Source organism: Schistocerca nitens, chromosome 9 (genome assembly GCF_023898315.1).
Source record: "Schistocerca nitens isolate TAMUIC-IGC-003100 chromosome 9, iqSchNite1.1, whole genome shotgun sequence".
Classification (NCBI taxonomy): Eukaryota; Metazoa; Arthropoda; class Insecta; order Orthoptera; family Acrididae; genus Schistocerca; species Schistocerca nitens.
The window spans coordinates 406652760-406671931 of NC_064622.1; the positions used below are offsets into that span (position 1 = coordinate 406652760).

The window sequence follows — 19172 nt, forward strand, 5'->3', positions numbered from 1 at the left end:
AGACAAAAATGATATTTAGCTAATTCAGACATCCTAAGAGTTACAGTCGAAAACGAAGGTCTGGCAGCACTGGACTACACTCAAATAAGGCCAGCATAAAAAAACCAATTCACACTGGCCTTCACGTCACATCCCGTCTCGTCAAAACATTCTGCAAGTGCTATGCATTTCAAATGGCGTCATCCACACTGGCCGTCCCCTCCGGTCACATGCCGTTGTCTGACAAGAGCATACTAAATTACTTACCCTCTAGTACATTTACACAGTTAATTTTATACATACCGCTACGGTGTTAATACTTTATAATGAAATGTAAGCATCATGGCTGCAACCTGAAGCGAAAAAAAGTACTCTGGTTAGAATCAGATTGATTATTACGAGGAATTTGTTAGTATGTTATCAGACATTTATAGTGTTTCATAAAGAAAAATGGTTTGAAATCTTAAGACATTGCAAGTTGTTTGTTTAAATATATGTTTGTGGCAGGCATATTTATTGTTAAGCACTCTGAATTGTGGTGTGAAACAGTTTTGCAGGCGTCAGTAGTCAACGTTTACGTGGTTATACTACCAATCCTCAGTACAAGTAAGGCACTTGAACTATTATCAGCCAAATACAAGACGTAAAGAAAACCTATGAATCTTGAAGGAAAAGATATTCAGGGCGATATGACTACCTCACAGAAATTTGCCCTGAAGTAAGAAAGAAACGTAACCTTAAACAAACAAGTTTTTCGCGATGTGATGGCAGCTCGTAACACTGTGTTTCTTTCGGTAATCTGGGTAACAAATAAAAAACTTATGTTTCGACTTCGAATAACATAAAATGAAAATTCCTCTTTCTCGAGTTCCTCGTTTAGTGTGTGAAATATACTTTCTGTACAACGTAATGATATTTTTCGGACCACACTTTTTATGTTGTTTTGGACTTCTGTCTTCCTTCTCTAATACACGAGCTACACCTGGAAGCTGCAAACCATATGTCGTTTTCGTACAAATGTGCACTCAAATATCCAAGCTATCGCGCTATGAATGTGCACTTCGCGCTTAAAGACAGTTGAAAATCACCTTGCAAAGAACCAATTCCCGCGAAAAAAAGTTGAGGACAGCCATGCAATTTAAGATCACATGACTTGAATTGGCTTGACTTGCCGTGACATGATGGACAGTAGTGATGGGCTAAACTGCGATTTTCCGATATCAGTGATTTCTGTGATGCTACTTTTCAGTATCTGTTATTCTTAACTGTGATTTGTCACAGTTAAGAGTCGCAGTTAAGGAATCTAGGTCGTGTATCCCTCCGCCACTGCTATTTCTCCGATTTCCGCTACTTCAGCGATTTCTGCGACTTCTGCTACTTCTGCGACTTCTGTGATTTCTGCTACTTCTGCGACTTCTGCTACTTCTGCGACTTCTGTGATTTCTACGACTTCTGCGATTTCTGCGACTTCTGCTACTTCTGCGATTTCTGTGACTCCTGCGATTTCTGCGACTTACCACCGTATGAAAAAGTTACATCTGTCCACACAGAAAATTGCATCTCAACAAACCTGTCATTGGTAAGTATGTTTTACGTTTGTTCTTCCGTTGGCTTTAATCTTGTATTGAAGAAACAACTGTGAAAATATTAATAGTGTAATTAATATGTAAGTAGCCATACAGTAGCGTAATAGTTCATGTTTATAAAATGAATTCTACCAAATTGTTATGTTCACAGGTACGCGAACTACATTTTAGTCACTCAGTAAAGTGATAACTCAAAATATAATTGTCAACAGATCTGGAGAAATTGCCACTGCATCTTTAGACCGTTTTCGTCAGATGAGAGGTTAGTTTCTAAGTGTTTTGATGGACTTAATTACTTCAGTGAGATCGTTCTTGCAAATGTGAAATATACCCCATTGAGTGGCTTTCATTAGAGCAAATTTTAGCAATCTACTCTGTCAATTATATTACTTGTAATTAGTGACAGCAAAAATTGTTTAATAATCCTTGTGATTTTGCAGACACAGTTCTGACTCTGATTACTGGTTGCTGTACGTATCTATCCACATCAAGGCTGTTGAGAGAGACTCGTGAAGATTCAAGACAGCTCTTAGAAGATTTTGCAGTTTAAAAGTGACATAATTGTGAAATAAGTGTGCAGATGAGTGATTAAACTGTGTTTTATTGAAGTTGATGTGCGATTTTAAAGGAATAATAAATGTTAAATACAGTGAGTGAATAATGAAAATCTCATTTTCCACATGTTTAAGCCGTCCCACCCGTAATTTTCCGCCACTTATTTACTGATAAACACTAGTTGGAGAGTGACATGCCGCCCCCCCCCCCCTCCCCGTGTCCACAATCTTGGGTGTGACACTGACCTGTAACATATCCCAAAGTCTACAATATGCATTTTGAGGCTGTTGATATGAAAGTGGGAAGTACAGATCTTCCATTTAAATCAGGAATAGGTTAAGTGCATTACTTGAAAGTAACACAGGAAAAGCTTACTTATGTAGGTGGTAGTAGTGTCGGCAAAAAGTTCTTGTGTGTGAAGTTGCCATGTAGAACACCAGGTGTAAAACTTTTATCCCGAGTCTTGAACTGTGTCTGAACAAAAGTGAGGCATTCATATGACCCAATAATACTGTTTTCATTTCACTACACTTATACAGATGTCTGAGTTCCTCTGTCTTAACATTGCAAAGTCCTGTAGGCATGTGGAGTATTAACCAAAACTGTCATATTGGAAGCAGAATCAAACACATTTGTTACGTTACTTGATATTTTCAGGAGAAAAAGGCAATGTTGCTTCTTATTAATATAATACATTGAGTCACAGCAGTATTTGACCAACCATAACTGATGCTGAATGTGTGTGTCGTCATATAATATGAAGGGCTTATTTCAATAGTGGTACAAGTCCACTTTTCTGTCTATAATGCTTCTGAAATTAGTGATCCAAAAAAACATAAATAAAGGTTCATCTCTAGCAAGAAGCCATATGCTTGAATATTTCTGGTATCTCAACTGCAGATTTTTCAGCGCTCATTTAACTTTACGACTCTGTATCTCAAAATGAACAAAAATGGTCTTGTACCACTATTAAAATAAGCCCTTCATATGCACACACAGCACATCGATCTCGTGAGGCACAAGGCTCTCATAACGAAGTATGTACGTTGGTCAACAGATGACACTAGGAAAAGTATGTTAACTGCGCTTTTTAGTTGCTACTTGCGACTCTTAGTTGCGATTTGTCACAGAAATCGCAGTTTGACTCGGTAGCGAATAGCGTAGTATGAACTTTGCTCAACAGATGGCAGTGCTAACTGCGCTTTTTAGTTGCTACTTGCGACTCTTAGTTGCGACTTGTCACTGAATTCGCAGAAAGCAGTACAAAATTCGACCAATAGATGGCTCACGTCTTTGAATGTGAAATACTACTTGCGACTGCTAACTGTGATTGAAATCACAGTTAGATTCTGTAAAGTTGCTACTGTGATATCTGTGACTTCTCAGTCACTGTGATTTCTAACAGATACGCGATTTCCTGCCCACCACTAATGGACAGTGTGTATACAGCCTGACATGACGGCCAGTGTGAATTGGCCTTTAACATTTTATTTTTAACAAAACTATTGTAGCAATATTCTAAGCATGGATCTCATCTGAGTGCAATCACCGTGTCGAAGAGTTTTCGTATTTGTCAATATGTGATAACACATAATACAACTGTGTCGTCGACTTATATAAGAAATCGGAAGACAAGTGATTACCCCATTGGTACGGGATCCGCTGCAGTACAACTGCTGATTTGCATTTGGCATAAACACATTCATGTTAGTACTTTTTAAAATGAAGTAAGTGACCAAGAAAACTTGAGTTTGTAGGTGGAAACGGTATGCTAGATGGAGTTGGACGAGCAGCGGATATTAACTTTTGATTACACACGTTGGTGAATAAAGGTCAGCTGTAAGGAATACTTCCTTTCACTGTGGCACGTATCTCCGCTTAACTTATTATTGAATTATGAAATATTAACACAAGAAGTGTCGTTGTTTGGTGCATTTGTTAGTGGCTGACAAGTTCGTTTTTTTTAACATCCAAAGCAGCATCGTCACTCAATAAAATACGGTACACAACATGAGTGATCATAAAAAGTTATTATAAAAGTATACTTACTCAACTATTTTTATTTTTTATAACCTTTTTGCATTTATTATTCATATACGGTACAGACTCACCTCCTGATGTAATCGAAAATTTAGAGAAAATTTCTGTTCACTACTATATAAGTATCGGTACCCAAATCATATTGTAATCATCAGAGGAAAATTTAATCATCTGGCAATCATTGGGATAGTTGCAGTTAGGTTAGCGGTGAGTGTGAAATGGCATCCTGTCGCACATTATAGAATGTCCTCTCTCGAAACTACATAGGCTAGAACAGTTGGTTCGGAACACCACTAATGATAGAAATATATTTGATATAATGACAACAAATAGACCTGATCGCTTTGAGAATGTACTCTTCGAAACTGTCATCTGTGACCATAAAGCAGTTGAAGCAATAATGGCTACCATATTACAAAGGGCAAGTAAAACACATGAAAAGATTTATATGTTCAGTAAACTAGGTAAAGAAGCAGTAGTGTCAAGAGGAAGCTTTTAGCTCAGGGGAGGAGAGTGTAGAGGAACTATGGCTCAAGATTAAAAGAAAAATTCAGCATGTACTGGATATACATGAAATGACAGGAGGGATCCTCCATGGTACACAGTCACTGCAAAGAAACTTCTAAAGAAACAGAAACTACTGCTGTAAAACAAAACGCCGGGCTATAGATAAGATGTGGTGAATGAAACAAATTTGGCTGTCATGAGAGCAATGCATAAAGCCTTCAATGACTGCAATCGCAGAATACTGCTGATAGATCTTCCATCAACCCCACCAAAGTTAGTGTAGAGTCACTCATGTATTTGACAGGAACTAAAATTGAGGGTAGCAAAGCAAAAGCTGAAATGCTGAACTCCATTATAAAATGTTTCTTTACAAAGGAAATCCCAGGAGAATTGCCCCAATTTAATCCTCATATCACTGAAAAGATGAGTGAAATAAGTGTTAGTGTCAGTGGTATTGAGAAACAGTTGAAATCATTAAAACTGAACATAGCTTGAGAACCTAATGGAATCCCTATCAGATTCTACATCTACATTTATACTCCGCAAGCCACCCAACGCTGTGTGGCGGAGGGCACTTTACGTGCCCCTGTCATTACCTCCTTTTTCTGTTCCAGTCGCGTATGGTTCACGGGAAGAACGACTGTCTGAAAGCCTCCCTGCACGCTCGAATCTCTCTAATTTTACATTCGTGATCTCCTCGGGAGGTATAAGTAGGGGGAAGCAATATATTCGATACCTCATCCAGAAACGCACCCTCTCGAAACCTGGCGAGCAAGTTACACCGCGATGCAGAGCGCCTCTCTTGCAGAGTCTGCCACTTGAGTTTGCTAAACATCTCCATAAAGCTATCACGGTTACCAAATAACGCTGTGACGAAACGCGCCGCTCTTCTTTGGATCTTCTCTATCTCCTCCGTCAACCCGATCTGGTACGGATCCCACATTGATGAGCAATACTCAAGTGTAGGTCGAACGAGTGTTTTGTAAGCCACCTCCTTTGTTGATGGACTACATTTTCTAAGGACTCTCCCAATGAATCTCAACCTGGTACCAGCCTTACCAACAATTAATTTTATATGATCATTCCACTTCAAATCGTTCCGCACGCATACTCCCAGATATTTTACAGAAGTAACTGCTACCAGTGTTTGTTCTGCTATGATGTACTCATAAAATAAAGGATCCTTCTTTCTATGTATTCGCAATACATTACATTTGTCTATGTTAAGGGCCACTTGCCACTCCCTGCACCAAGTGCCTATCCGCTGCAGAACTTCCTGCATTTCGCTACAATTTTCTAATGCTGCAACTTCTCTGTATACTACAGCATCATCCGCGAAAAGCCACATGGAACTTCCGACATTATCTACTAGGTCATTTATATATATTGTGAAAAGCAATGGTCCCATAACACTCCCCTGTGGCACGCCAGAGGTTACTTTAACGTCTATAGACGTCTCTGCATTGATAACAACATGCTGTGTTCTGTTTGCTAAAAATTCTTCAATCCAGCCACACAGCTGGTCTGATATTCTGTAGGCTCTTACTTTGTTTATCAGGCGACAGTGCGGAACTGTATCGAATGCCTTCTGGAAGTCAAGGAAAATAGCATCTACCTATTCTACACTGAATTTAACAATTTTTTGTGAGTTAGACCCTCTTTCAACTGTAATCTATTGTAGATTCCTCAAAGAAAAAACCATGCCAAGTAGTTAGATGAAAGCACAGGTCACACGAATCCACAAGAAGGGTAGCAGAAGGGATCGACAGAAGTATTGTCCTATATTCTGACATCTGTCTGTTCCAGAATCGTAGAACATATTCTGAGCTCAAAGGTAATGAGATATCTCGAACAGAAGGACCTCTTTCATGCCAGTCAACATGGATTCGGTTATCTCACATGACATACTGAAAGTCATGGAAGAAGTTGGCTGGTAGACACATTACCTGTAGATACCTGAAAAGCATTTTGTTCAATACCACATTTACACTTATCTTCAAAACAATGATCTAATGGAACAAGCGAGATTTGTGACTTGTCTAAGGGTCTTTCTGGCAGGAAGGATGCAACAAGGTATCATGGATGGAGAGTCATCGAGAGACGTATAAGTAACTTTGAGTGTACCACAGGGAAGTGTGTTGGGACCTATGCTGTTCATACTGTATATTTATACCTTGGAGACAATATTATTAGTAACATCAGACCTTTTGCAGATGAAATACTATTGGAAAATAGCTGCACAGATATTCTGTCAGATCTTAATAAGATATCAAAGAGGTGCAGAAATTGGTAACTTGCTTACAATGTGGCACATGGTCAGGTCTGGTGAACGAGAATGCCAATTAATGTCGCCAAACTGGTAAATGATGCGACCACAAAAAACATCCAAATCACTTCCTTTGATATTCTATCTGTGTGAGCTGCTGTCCTGCTGAAACTAAATTCGCCAAATAGAATACGTTTTCTTCTTAGTTCAGGTATCAAGAATTCAGTGATCATCTGTCTATAACGTTCCGAGGTAACAGCTACAGTGTTCCTGTTATCATCTTGGAAAAAGTATGGACAAATAATATTACAGCACACCGAACAGTCACCTTGGGACTATGTAAAGGTCTCTCCTGCATTAGTTTTGGATTATCACTGGCCCAGTAACGACAGTTCTGAAGATTTACTATGCTTTTCAGATGAAAACTAGCTTCATCACTTATAAACAAAATAATGTTGTCATTTTGCTCGGTTATGACCATTTCTCGAGCAAAATTCAGCTGCCGTACATAATCTCAAGGGTTCAATTGTTGCACCATGGCTATTTTGTAGAGATGAAATCTTAGCTTAATATGCAAAATACGCCTAACTGAACGTTTACTGAGGCGCAGTTCAGCAGAATTCTCCTATCACATCGACCAGGACTACAGAATATGGCTTGTCAAACTCTTTCAACATTTTCTACAATGAGTACTAACTGATAAGCGCCGGAGGTTTCTATTCGTCACTGTTCCTTGTAAACGAAATGATTCAGCCCAACTTAAAATGAGGTTACGAGTGGGTACTCCATCATGTCTCACAAGATTGAAATGACGATGAAACTCACTCTGAGTTGCAATAACAGACTCATTATGCACAAAACTGTCATAAGCTAACACACGATGTTGCACAGTACATGGCTCCATGACCTCAACTAAACAAAATGGCAGGAACTACCAAACAAGTGACCACTTCAGTCTTTCCACTCCTACTACCAGACCCTGAATACTAGTCTGTTCTGAAAACGTCCATCCTTTCTGCCTCACCCTGTATCAATGAATCACAGCTGGAATTGGTCGCTCACAGAAATACCTGGGTGTAACAGTTGGTTGGAAAATGAAATGGAATGATGACACAGACTTGGTCGTAAGTGAAGCAGGTGGCTGACTGTGGTTCATTGCTAGAATAGGGGGAAGTCCACACAGTCTGCGAAGCAGACTGCATACAAAGTACTGTCACAGAATCTTCCTCAAGTACATGGGACCAATATCAAATAGGATCGACAGCAGGTATTGAATGGTTACAAAGAAGAGCTGAATGAACGGTCACGTGTTCGTTTGAAGCTAAAAGAACTGAACTGACAGATGCTTGAAGGCAGACTCAAACTGTCCCTTAAAAACCTACTTATAAATTTTCTACAACGAACGTTCAGTGATGAACCTAGAAGTATACTACAATCTTCTATGTGTCGCTCCCATATGGGTTGCGAAGATAAGATCAAACTAATTACAGCACACACAGAGGCTTTGAAGCAACCATTCTTTGCATACTGTTTACTAGTGATGCGACAGACATCTGCTTCCGATTCCGCGCATTTTTTCACATACGTTTCCGCATCCGGTTCCGCATTTTTATATTTGAAGTTTATCGGAACTTTCAACAATGCCGAGGTTGTCGATGCTCTCGTATTGGACCAACGTGCCGGCTGCTGCTCAGATGGAAGTTCGTTGGATGGGGCGTGTAGGAAACCGACACTTGCCTGTAGCGATTGTTGCGTTTATTGGATTATTACGCAGTGTCCTCTGTCCATGAACCCGAAAGTATAGTATTTTCTCGCTCGTCAGTCTGCTTTGTGTTGCTGTATAATATTACTATATTGTACAGTGTTTTTCAGTCACCAGTTTTGTGGTGTAACATTAGTTAAGAGAGCAATAATGAAACCAAAAAACAAGTCTTATTTGGAACTATTTCGTCGAGATTATTGATTTGAATGTCAAATGCAAATTCTGTGCCAAAGTATATTCGCGAAAAGGAAGCACGACCATCACACTACAGAGTCATTTTAAATCATTATATGTCGAGAAAATTGCGTAGTATGAGAAGTTAGATGAAAATATCAAACTTTCAGTGGAGGCGAAAAAACAGAAGGTTAGTCAAGATTTATATAATCAAGTAGTCAAAACTAATTATGTAGTTTGATTATCAGGGGTGAGTTCTGTCCAATGCTGGTGCAAAGCTGTTTTTTCCAAATAATTCACAATATGATAACATTTTAAATAGTTCATCCCATGCTTAGTTCTAGCAGGGTCATGTTGGTACAAGTTGATAGATAATGTGCCTTTTCCTGTTGCTGCTAGCACTTTACGATATAAGCATATAACAGTCTGTGGCATGGAATAAATATACCACTGTAGTACACGAGCTGCGCACAAGTGTATGTTGACAGCACTACATGAAATTAAAATGATTTTTACGCCCCTGCCCCCCATTCAGTGTGAGGTGAGCACTTTAAAAAGCTATCGCACTCCATATAAAAACGTTTCTAAGAATTTTGTCTTTCGTTTATCTGTATAAGAGTGATGGTACTCGTTTAACTGTTTGTAATTTGAACCAATACCAGCCACATTGTATTGCATTTGCTAAGTAGAATGTTAATTTATTTATTGCATTTATTCTCGATATTGAATACCAGATTTTGGAAACATCTTTATCATCACCAGTTCTAAAATAAACAGTAATGATGGCAAATAAGTTATGGGAACATAGTATGCAATACAAAGAATAAAATCTAATATTCATAAATTAACATCTTACTGAGAAACTGCAGGGAGATTTATAAACTGGTTCAGAAACATTTCTTTTACTATTGGTGCTTTACCTATGCACGTTGTAAATTATTGACGTGCTCTACTTAACACATGGAATTTTTTAAATTACTTTTTACTTATTTCATTTCTTGGGGTGTTTTACAATTTTTATTCTCTTGTTGTTATAGGTTTCTTTATTCTGGCCAAAGATACTAAACAATAACTTACATTACAACAAAGTCTGCAAGTAAATGATAATTTGGATTCCTCACACCTAAAGTCTCAATAAATGGATCGTGTGATTACTGAAATGATTGCCTTCCAGAACTAATCGTTTAATTTTGTTGAGGGTACTGGTTTCCACAGAGTAACGAATGCTGCTCTTCCAGCCTTGAAAGGTTATGACTTTTTTATTTCATATTTGTGCGATAACTTGTACAAGAACCTGGGAAGAAAAATCAAAAATTTACTTGAAGAATTTGAAAAAATATCTTTCACAGTCTACATACGATCCGATCTGCATTCTAGAACTTCATTACTTAGTTTGACTTCTCATGGTGTTTCAAAGGATTTTCACAGGATGTCTATAATTTTGAAATGTGAAGCCATAACTAGGTGTCAAATAGATCATGCAATATCGACAAAATTTGAAACGGTTCTTCAAGAGTGGTGCATAAATCACCAAGCAGTGTATTGTATTGTTCGTGACTGGATTTAATGTGAGAAAAACATTGCAGCCGCCTGGCTTTGATTATGTGAATTGTGCAATACATCAAATGCAACTTTGTACTCGAGATGCTGTGGAATCACAGGAGTGGTTTGTACAACTTACGACTAAACTTAAAAAAAGCCACTTATTTCAATCATTTATTGGTTGCACAAACTGAGTGAGCAAAAATTCGAGGGGAATGCATTAATCAACCTGCTTTTTTGTCATGGAGGACTGCCCAAAATAGTAAATATTGTTAAATATATATAAATGAATTTTAATTTTATGGTATATCTTTAGTGTTAAGTATTGTGTGTTTTGTTTTCATTAAAAACGTATCTGTTAATTTATTTTCCCCTATTTACAGCTGAAATAGCACGTTTAATACGATGGAACAATTTTCATAGCTCAAAGATTCGTTAATTTTGTACTTATGTTCAAATCAAATCAAGTGATCTCCACTGAAGACGAGATAAATGTTCATAATTATTAGAACTAATGAAACCATTTGAAGAAAGTAGCAGAAATTTATGCAGTCATCAAGTGAGCATTTCATCAGTCATACCGCTAATTCAAGTTATTGTGACCACTTTACAGCAACAAGAAACAAAAACTGATACTTCAGAACAATTCCAAAATTCGACAAGAAAATTATGTATGAACTTAATTCAGGCACAAGATTTGGAGCACAGACCAAAAACGATAAGTACACAACTGCAACGTATTTAGATCCGTGATACAAGTCAAAATTTTTCAATGGCATCGTCATAGAGCAAGTTGAGGCTCAAATACTTAATCTGAAGACGATGGAAGCCAGAGATCCAAACTAATTTCAAGATGACTGCATACCTAATAGCTCTAAATGGTTGAAACTGAAAATCATCCATAAAAAATTTGTGACTTAATCACAGAATCTCAATTAGAAACAGTATTACAAACATTAGAATTCATTTTCAATATGAAGAAAGATCAGCAAGACCCAACTATGACTAACGAAAACATCAATCTGCTATTGATGTTACAATCAAACCTATTGGAGTACAAAAAGGAAAAAGGACTTCCTCTAAAAGATGACCCACTAATGTGGTGTAAATCAAATAGATACAACTACTACTACCTAATGCCACTAGCTAGCCAGTGTTTGTCGACTCCTCACAGTAGTGTAGCCAGTGAACAGTTATTTTGGGGAAGTTGGTCTCTTATATGAAGAACCTCGAAATAGATTGCAGGGTTATTTTTTGTTAAATATAATCTGCCATTGGTAAATTTTGAATATTAATATAATAAAAAATAGTGTTTGATATAGAATTCTTACTTTTCTCTTAATATATATACTGGCTTTTGACATCTGCTTCTGCTTCTGTTATCACACTTTCATAACATCACTATCCCCTACATGAACAGAATGGGGAAAAGCCCTAATAAGTGGTACAATGAGAAATATTCACTGTCGTTCACTTCACAGTGGTTATGGAGTAGAATTGTACATGTAAATGAGTTTAAGCTGCCCTTAATTTTCTGATAACATGATTTTTAATAATCTAATTTCTGTTCGAAATTCAAATTTTCTAACTCATGTCTTTTCCTTCTCAATACTCATGAAATAGATTGTGAAGAAGAGGTGGGAGAAAAAGCAGCTACATTAGAAGATGTAATCATGGAAGAAAATAGTCACCATATGGAATCAGAAGAAGAAGCAAATTATTTATAAGAACTTGATAGCTCTGAAAATTATTGGTAAATGGTTTTTTGACTAAAAACTCTATGGAATAAACGCCCTTTAGTAAATACATTTAGTAAGTGTAATAAAAAAGTTATATGAAATTATTAAGTCCAAAGCCATGTGTGTAAAACATTACAGTGAGAGAAGTTTTTGTTGATGACATTATTAAAAGTCCAATTGAGTGTACATATTTGGAGATTACAAGAATTTGAATGAAATTTCGCCATCCACAATGCGAAAAAAACAACAAGAAAACATAAATGTAGACAAGTATAAAACGTTTCATTTTGATGGGAGCTAAGGAAAACAGGCACACACATTTTCACAACTCTAGGCAAATGATTGAAATGGTGCCGAAGTATTCAGAGAATGTATGGACAGTAAGCAGGTCATGTTCTCTTACTAGTAAGGTTAGATTTGATGACAATACTACTAGGGAAGGCAGGAAAAAATGACAAACTATCAGCAAATCGATTTATTATTCCCCATTTTGTAGGAAACTGCAAAAGCAAATACTGAATGAGGGTAAAATTGATGATAATTTGATACCTTCTGCAGAAAATTTAAAGTCTGCTCAATGTAACTGGTTAAGTACAGGGTGACAGTCATCATGATTTGTGACTCCAGAGTCTTTAAACTATAAATTTAGAGGTATGCTCTGGTTGACAGCCATGAGGACAATACAAAATATTAAATATGAAAACTGATACCAGTTTGTTACTCAGTCTACAGGAAGGGAAAGCCGGAATTGGAACTTGTGACAATTCATACTCCAGTTACCTTTTAGAAGTATCTCTTCCGAAGGAAAAATAATAATAGTTTGAGTAATGAGCAAAAAATGTAGGAGAATTAGTTGTCCTAAGAAATACTGCAACATAAAACAGGGGAAGCTGGTTAACCTCTGATTTTAGGTTTCAGAATGATGCTGCCGAGAGAAACCAGCACTAATTTTCTTTCTACTATGGACAGAGCCACTGTAGATCCAGTGAATCCAAGTCACCTGATCCAGCAAGGCAAATAGCTTCAACAAATAAGGTGTCAAGACTTTGGAGTAGTACAATATGTACGCAGTACTATATGAAAAATATCACGGAGATCCCTACTGAGTGTGTATTTTCAGTTACTAAATATACCAGAGGTAAATACTCAAAGACTGTTCAACACATTTCAAAAGCTGCTTCAAACTGATGAGTGTCGTAGGTTTCAAAGGAAGTTTCTAGAAGCCTCATCACTATTTCATTTTTCTATTTTACACATCTAGTTCCTTAGGACCAAACTGAGGAGCAATTCTCCAAGGTTATCGAATGTGTCAGTACATGAAATTACAACATAAAAGTAATAACAGATAAAATGAAATATTTATGAACCCAAAAAAAGACAGTCCATAAGCTTATGTAAACACAGTCAACAACATAACACAGGAATCAGCTTAATTTTTCGAGGAACTCCTCAACAGAATAGAAGGAGTCAGCCATGGGGAAACTCTTCAGTTTCGATTTGAAAGCGCGTGAATTACTACTAAGATATTTGAATTCTTGTGGTAGCTTATTGAAAATGGATGCGGCCGTATACTGCACACATTTCTGCACAAGAGTCAAGGAAGTGTGATCCAAATGCAGACTGGATTTCTGCCCAGTATTGACTAATTGAAAGCAGCTAATTCTTGGGAATAAGCTGATATTCTTAACAAGAAACGTGAGCAAGGAATGTATATATTCAGAGGCCAATGCCACAATACCCACACTAATGAACTGGGGTCGACAAGAGGTTTGCAAACTTACACCATTTATTGCCTGAACCGCCCTTTTCTGAACCAAAAATATCCTTTGAGAGTGGGAAGAATTACCTCAAAATATCTTTGGGGAAACCATGTTGTATAAAGAGATGAACTGAAACCACTGTCTTGCATTCACATACTCAACTTTTACGGAGAGAAATATAAAAGATAGTAGAAGAACAGAAGGCTCTAATAGATACGTGATGCTGGTTCTGGCACCAAGTGTGTCACTGATGATGTCATCAGAGACGTCATAGATGACTCACAGGATTTCCCCATCCAAAGCCCTCCTCTGCCCAACAAAGGCCAATTGACTTACATAGAAAATGATGGGAAATTCAAATTTTCGTGGGAAATTAAAAAAAAAGATAGCAGAACAGTGCTAATGTGTTTCCCATGGAAGAAGGGTTGTTGTCCTAAGTATAAATTGGCGGAAAATGCAAATGGCACATTCTTGTGCTGAATGACCTGGAATAAGGCTCTATGACATCACAATGCAGCTCAGATCTGTAGTATTCTAGCATACGAGCCCAGACTTGAGATACTGGCACAGCTCTACTATATGCCAGAATACAAGATGGATGACATGAATTACAAAATAGTGAACGAAAATGGCGACCAGGGCATACTGGGACAGGTTATACGTCGTCAGAATCTGAGTTCTGGAATAGTGTCCCTGGCTGTCACCAGAATCCGAGTTGTGGAACACTGGGCGTGGTTCTATCATGATAGAGACAAAGGATGTTTGTGCATGTCCAGGACTGTCTCTGCTGGACAAAGGTTGACCTACTTGAAGTGTTTTCCCAAGACAATGCCCACTCACAGGTGTACAGTCACTAGATATTGCTTCTCCTTACTCTAAGTTTGAATCTCTACACCTGCATCTTTATTTAATCAAATGCTGCGAGAGACAGAGCCTTCCGGACACTGTGTTGCTGGTGCATCATATTTCTCTAAGTACAAACTGTACGCTAAAACAATGTAACAGGGACACTTGCGACTTTATTTAAAGAAATCCATACCCAGGGAGAGCTGTCTATTCGATAATTGCAAAGTTCGTGTTCACCAGATCAGTCGAGGAGTCTGCACCACTTTGTCTGCAGTACCCCCACTTAGAGAGAAGTCGCCCTAGATTCTCACCACTGTGCACCAATGACAGCTCTGTTCAGAGATAAACCACATGAATACTACCGATTCGATAACCTAATGCTCAGTTACAGTGCAGTATCCGCACAGTAGAGTATAAAGCACTCCGTCTTCAGGCCACGAGTGGCCTACCGGGACCATCCGACCGCCGTGTCATCCTCAGAGGAGGATGCGGATAGGAGGGGCGTGAGGTCAGCACACCGCTCTCCTGGTCGTTATGATGGTATTCTTGACCGAAGCCGCTACTATTCAGTCGAGTAGCTCCACAATTGGCATCACGAGGCTGAGTGCACCCAGAAAAATGGCAACAGCGCATGGCGGCTGGATGGTCACCCATCCAAGTGCTGGCCACGCCCAACAGCGCTTACCTTCGGTGATCTCACGGGAACCGGTGTATCCACTGCGGCAAGGCCGTTGCCACAGTAGAGTATAACACTGTATTTTCTTGTCCAAAATAGCGTCGAAATACAATACTCCACCGTGTGGATACTGCTCTGTACCTGAGCATGATGTTGGGATTATGCCGTGGCTGGAAGTATCACCATCTTGCATAATTAGAGGATAAAAGGAGACGTGACAGCTGCAACTGATGAGTCTTCTGTGGTAGCTGAAAGTTGCCACATGGATTCCTTCAAAGTGCTAAACGCACCAAAGCTATTAGGGAGGAAGATGAGATCAAGCAATGAACACTTTGGTTTGTGGCTATTACTGGAGAACCTGAACGACTTTATTATTGACATTGGTAACATAATTTACACCGAGATTGGTACGCTCCTTAGCAAGAAGAAGTTAAATGCTCTTGTGTCTATTAGAGAACCGTTATGCGATTACATTACAGTAGTTAAAATCTGTGATCAAGTGGACTGTCAGGGGTAGTTATGGGAAAGAAAATCTGTAAAGAAGGGCATGTATGGCTCATTTAACGGTTATCACATAGTAAACGCTCAAAGTTCGTCACTGTGAGACATGGTGTTAAGGTAAAGCTATCTTTTCTCCAACATGGGAAGGGCAGTATGACAGAAAGGGAAATAATGGATAAAATCGGCAAGGAAGCACTGGAAACCGTTTCAAGGAAATGTAAAAATCCTGTATCTAGCTGACTTTAAAAGGGGTGTTCTAATGAAAGAGCTGCCCAGAACATTGCAGCAGTTTTGTGTAGAAGACTATAATCTCGGACGTAATGCAAGATTTTGCTGGAAGTTTTTAGTAAAATGGAAATGTGTGACTACCTAATATTAAAACACAACTTCTGCTTGGAAGGAGACTGCCAAGGATACAGCAATGTGATTGTGGACAATGGCAAGACATTTGGAATTTACTGCTTAACGTGGATGACCTCCAGTTGTAGAGTAAATGTCTCAATATATAAAATGCACTGTCCTGAGTGACTGACTCACTGACCCATCGACGCGCGGAATTAGCCGAGCGGTCCCAGGCGCTGCAGTCATGGACTGTGCGGCTGGTCCCAGCGGAGGTTCGAGTCCTCCCTCGGGCATGGGTGTGTTGGTCCTTAGGATAATTTAGGTTAAGTAGTGTGTAAGCTTAGGGACTGATGACCTTAGCTCCTGCTCCTGGAAATTGAAATAAGAACACCGTGAATTCATTGTCCCAGGAAGGGGAAACTTTATTGACACATTCCTGGGGTCAGATACATCACATGATCACACTGACAGAACCACAGGCACATAGACACAGGCAACAGAGCATGCACAATGTCGGCACTAGTACAGTGTATATCCACCTTTCGCAGCAATGCAGGCTGCTATTCTCCCATGGAGACGATCGTAGAGATGCTGGATGTAGTCCTGTGGAACGGCTTGCCATGCCATTTCCACCTGGCGCCTCAGTTGGATCAGCGTTCGTGCTGGACGTGCAGACCGCGTGAGACGACGCTTCATCCAGTCCCAAACATGCTCAATGGGGGACAGATCCGGAGATCTTGCTGGCCAGGGTAGTTGACTTACACCTTCTAGAGCACGTTGGGTGGCACGGGATACATGCGGACGTGCATTGTCCTGTTGGAACAGCAAGTTCCCTTTCCGGTCTAGGAATGGTAGAACGATGGGTTCGATGACGGTTTGGATGTACCGTGCACTATTCAGTGTCCCCTCGACGATCACCAGTGGTGTACGGCCAGTGTAGGAGATCGCTCCCCACACCATGATGCCGGGTGTTGGCCCTGTGTGCCTCGGTCGTATGCAGTCCTGATTGTGGCGCTCACCTGCACGGCGCCAAACACGCATACGACCATCATTGGCACCAAGCCAGAAGCGACTCTCATCGCTGAAGACGACACGTCTCCATTCGTCCCTCCATTCACGCCTGTCGCGACACCACTGGAGGCGGGCTGCACGATGTTGGGGCGTGTGCGGAAGACGGCCTAACGGTGTGCGGGACCGTAGCCCAGCTTCATGGAGACGGTTGCGAATGGTCCTCGCCGATACCCCAGGAGCAACAGTGTCCCTAATTTGCTGGGAAGTGGCGGTGCGGTCCCCTACGGCACTGCGTAGGATCCTACGGTCTTGGCGTGCATCCGTGCGTCGCTGCGGTCCGGTCCCAGGTCGACGGGCACGTGCACCTTCCGCCGACCACTGGCGACAACATCGATGTACTGTGGAGACCTTACGCCCCACGTGTTGAGCAATTCGGCGGTACGTCCACCCGGCCTCGCGCATGCCCACTATACGCCCTCGCTCAAAGTCCGTCAACTGCACATACGGTTCACGTCCACGCTGTCGCGGCATGCTACCAGTGTTAAAGACTGCGATGGAGCTCCGTATGCCACGGCAAACTGGCTGACACTGACGGCGGCGGTGCACAAATGCTGCGCAGCTAGCGCCATTCGACGGCCAACACCGCGGTTCCTGGTGTGTCCGCTGTGCCGTGCGTGTGATCATTGCTTGTACAGCCCTCTCGCAGTGTCCGGAGCAAGTATGGTGGGTCTGACACACCGGTGTCAATGTGTTCTTTTTTTCATTTCCTTATTTACTCCTCATAATTTGTTCTTAAAGGAAAAAGAAAATTGATTTTGGCTTTGAGAAACGGTTTTTGTTCCAAAAGATTGCTTCTTCGCCATCAAGACGAAGGAGACTAATTTTTGTTTACTGGAAGGAGAAACCAGTATAATTGGAGTATTTGTTTTGTTTTGAATACAGCTGAAGAAGCTCGCCAAAGAAAAAAAAATGGTGTAGCGGTTATGATACTAGATTGTTGCAACCAGTATCCTGAGTTCAAAACGCAACCACTATCCTGAGTTTAAAACGTACCTGAGCTTAAAAATTTTAATTTCTATATTCGGTGTAAGTACATTCTAGAAGTAACCACAAATGACAAGAATCATTGTACTGGAATGTTCTGTAGCTGTGTATATACCGTATGTGTTCTGGCTGGAGGCAGCTCTCTCCGCGCCCTTATATGTGCAAGTGCCGAATAAACCTTTGTTAAATGAAATTACTTCCCCCATGAACCATGGACCTTGCCGTTGGGGGGGGGGGGGGGGGTTGCGTGCCTCAGCGATACAGATGGCCGTACCGTAGGTGCAACCACAACGGAGGGGTATCTGTTGAGAGGCCAGACAAACATGTGGTTCCTGAAGAGGGGCAGCAGCCTTTTCAGTAGTTGCAGGGGCAACAGTCTGGATGATTGACTGATCTGGCCTTGTAACATTAACCAAAACGGCCTTGCTGTGCTGGTACTGCGAACGGCTGAAAGCAAGGGGAAACTACAGCCGTAATTTTTCCCGAGGACATGCAGCTTTACTGTATGATTAAATGATGATGGCGTCCTCTTGGGTAAAATATTCCGGAGGTAAAATAGTCCCCCATTCGGATCTCCGGGCGGGGACTACTCAAGAGGACGTCGTTATCAGGAGAAAGAAAACTGGCATTCTACGGATCGGAGCGTGGAATGTCAGATCCCTTAATCGGGCAGGTAGGTTAGAAAATTTAAAAAGGGAAATGGATAGGTTAAAGTTAGATATAGTGGGAATTAGTGAAGTACGGTGGCAGGAGGAACAAGACTTTTGGTCAGGTGATTACAGGGTTATAAATACAAAATCAAATAGGGGTAATGCAGGAGTAGGTTTAATAATGAATAAAAA

At 40.2% G+C, this 19172-nt stretch overlaps 1 protein-coding gene and 1 pseudogene across 1 annotated transcript in view; one reads left to right on the forward strand and one right to left on the reverse strand.

Annotated features, from left to right (window-relative positions):
- The window catches only part of LOC126203587 (glucose dehydrogenase [FAD, quinone]-like), a 290286-nt gene that overhangs the window by 59742 nt on the left and 211372 nt on the right, over positions 1–19172 (forward strand). The window lies entirely within an intron of this gene.
- On the reverse strand, positions 15376–15492 carry LOC126204665 (5S ribosomal RNA; annotated as a pseudogene).